General features: G+C 36.7%; 1 pseudogene; it reads right to left on the bottom strand.

Moving 5' to 3' along the window:
- Window positions 1-8: 8 nt before the first annotated feature.
- LOC107710094 (probable polypeptide N-acetylgalactosaminyltransferase 8) lies at window positions 9-2,518 on the bottom strand (annotated as a pseudogene).
- Between the last annotated feature and the right edge of the window lie 584 nt (window positions 2,519-3,102).

Here is a 3,102-nt window from a genome sequence, read left to right as displayed (position 1 = left end):
TGTTAAACCAACAACACACACTCACTTTCCTGGCTGTGAAGGATCGTTTTGATCGTACCACTTCTGTGGGAATCCCACGTACATGCACCAGAGAGCCCAGTCAAATCCATGAGCAGAGGCGAAATACTTTGTCACTTGCAAGTCATAGTAATTGACTCTATCAAACACAGGGCTCAGGGCCAGCGTACGGTCAGCCTGGATACGTGCAAGCAGAGGCGCCACCCTAAAAGAGAGAGAGAGTACTTTAGAAATATTTCATACACCATTACAATCTGTATGCTGTTTTGAAAGACAGTTTTGATTGTATTTCAAAAAAAAAAAAAAAAAAGGTAGAGCTAGATTTTCGGCTATTTGTGCAAATATTTAGTTTACTGACACTTAAGTCAGCTTCAATACTTCACTTCAAGTTGAAGTAGCCTATTAAAATTACTGAAAATATCATAAAAACTGACAAAACGACAAAACACGTAACAAAATTTCTAACACTTGAAATTAAAATGAAAACTGAAAACTTTTAAAATAAAAGTCAATTAAAAATATGAATAAATACTATCAAAGTTTATAAATAATTTTAAAACAACACCGCTTCGCATGTGTTATGTTTTAAGACAGAGAATATCAACTAGTTGAGCAAATATTTAGTTTATTGCCTAATACTGAAGTCAGCTGAGCAGTTTCACACCATTTGACATGGACCTCAATGTGGGCATCCAAAATGGCAACCACATCCCCAGTGGCAGTCTTCCACCCTGGATTCTGGCCTGGGAAAGTCCTTTCTGCTCTGAATGGGTCACCATCTTCACCAGGCCTGGGTGCTTCTCATTGATGGAGCTCATATAAACATGCAGCTGTGTTTTCAGATCTTCTGTGGAACAGATACATCCAGAAGTAATAACTCATTTTGTGAACAATATGCCTCTGAGACGAGGGTTGGATGGGATTTTTTGAGAGAAACAAACCATTTGTGCTGTGGTCGTCCACCAGTATGATCTCTTTGAGCAGGTGGGCTGGAGTTCTGTTGATGATGCTGCAAATGGCTCTTTGAATGACAGACAGAGCTTCATCCAGATAAATCAGCACCACGCTGAGGGTGGGCAGATTGTGGGGGTATTCACGGCTAATGCATCTACAGAAATGGATGAATGCATCAAGATGGATGTTGAATTTTGAGTGTTTCCAAAAACCGCTGGAACTCACCTGTGGTCTCGAGTGTCCAGCAGCTCCCGGTCCAGAGGCAACTGGTCACTGAGGAAGGCATTATAACCGTATTTCTGAAAGAGATTTTCAGCCTTCCTCTGGTCATCCTCAGAAAGTTCAACAGTCCATTGCTTGAAAAGGTATGAGTTTGGGAACAGCTTCTTTGGTGACTTCTTCTCATTTCTCAATTTAAGGTTTTTTTCTTCTGCAAGAATGTTTCATTTTAAATAACATTGTCTAAAAAAAAATCGCTTCAAATTACATTAATACAAACCCACCAAAATGATTAAAATAATATTGTACATGTACATGTTAAACTAAAGGTGCACTCAGTAATTTTTTTTTTCATATTTTTGATTGTACTTGTCAAGTCATATCACTAGCCTAGTAACATTAGTAAAATTTCCAAGGAGTTGGCAAACAGGTTGAGATCACATGACCAACTTGCTTTATCTTCATAGTCCTACTGCTTTTGGCTGTTTTTATAAATTAATAATGGCTGACTATGAATAAAACATTCAACATTTGTATCGCTGACTGAAGACATCTACTTTCGTGTGATTATTCATATCACAGATAGAACAAGTTATTTACTTCCTTTGTGGAACACAAAAGAGAATATTCTGAAGAATATTCTTCACTCTTAAAAATAAAGGCTCCAAAAGAAGGTTTTGACAGCAATGCCATAGAAGACCCATTTTAGATTAAGAATCTTTAAGTTAACAGTTATTAAAATATTTTTTTTCTTAGTGCAAAGAATTTTAATAATAATTTTTACATTTCAATAATCTGAAGAAACTTTTTCCACTATAAAGACTCTTCTATGCAATGAAAAGATACCATGGAGGTTAAAGGTTTGCAACCATTGATACCAATAAAGAACCTTTATTTTTAAGATTGTTGGTAACCTAACAGTTTTAGTTTCTATTTACTTCAATAGTATGGACCCAAAAATTGTCTACATTTTTTCAAAATATCTTCTTTTATGTTTCACAGAAAAAAAGTCAAGGTGAGCGAATGATGAACTGTAAAAAAATAAATAGGGTCAATTATGATTTCAAGCCAACATTTAAAGATTGCTAAGAAACATCAAATTCGATTACTAAAAAGATTTTACATTAATAACTCACCCACGGCTATTAAATGAGCTTCCAGTTTGTCCAGCTTGTTGAGCAGAAGTGCGCTGTGTAACGAGAAGTTCTGCTGGACTTGGTGGAGCTGCTTCTCGAGTTTGGATTTCCCACTTGACAGAGCTCATATAGAGAAACACCACAGCGACAGACAAGACTGGAAACAAACTCTTCACACAGCTTATTCTCATGATGATCAGAACAGCAAAGATCACAGACTGAGTTGTTTTCTTGATGCACACTGTATTTATCAGTGAGACTGTTCACAAAATGTTTTGTGGTTTTGAGTATTTTACAATAATATGCGGCACTGAAAACCTTCATTAAACAGACTTGGCACACAGTATTACACATCAAGTTAATTTATGAAGGAACTCTGCTTCTGCAAACAAGACCTACAACTTACACAGGCTATTTAACAAACTATAAGTTTAACTATAAGTTACTCTGAAAACGAAGTGCTGATGAACTGGTTTTCAGTTTTATTTGCATATTGCTTTCACAATAAATATTGTTCAAAAGAAGCTCTACAAAAATAAATGTCCACCCCATATAACTGTGGCGAGGAAAAGCTTCTCTTGTTCTCCTCTCCTCCACACAGTATTGCCTCCCTCTAGTGGCTCTTTTTAACCACTAGAGGGAGGCATCGCTTGAGCATTAACTGAGGGAATACAACACATTTATTACAGGAAAGGAATACAACACATAACTTATAGTGGGAAGTCGTGGCCTAATGGTTAGAGAGTCGGTCTCGTAACCCAAAGGTTGCGGGTTC

Source organism: Sinocyclocheilus rhinocerous, unplaced genomic scaffold (assembly GCF_001515625.1).
Source record: "Sinocyclocheilus rhinocerous isolate Xijiao unplaced genomic scaffold, SAMN03320098_v1.1 scaffold1708, whole genome shotgun sequence".
NCBI lineage: Eukaryota > Metazoa > Chordata > Actinopteri > Cypriniformes > Cyprinidae > Sinocyclocheilus > Sinocyclocheilus rhinocerous.
The sequence above is the reverse complement of the archived record's forward strand: the minus strand, read 5'-3'. Positions and strand labels throughout refer to the sequence as shown.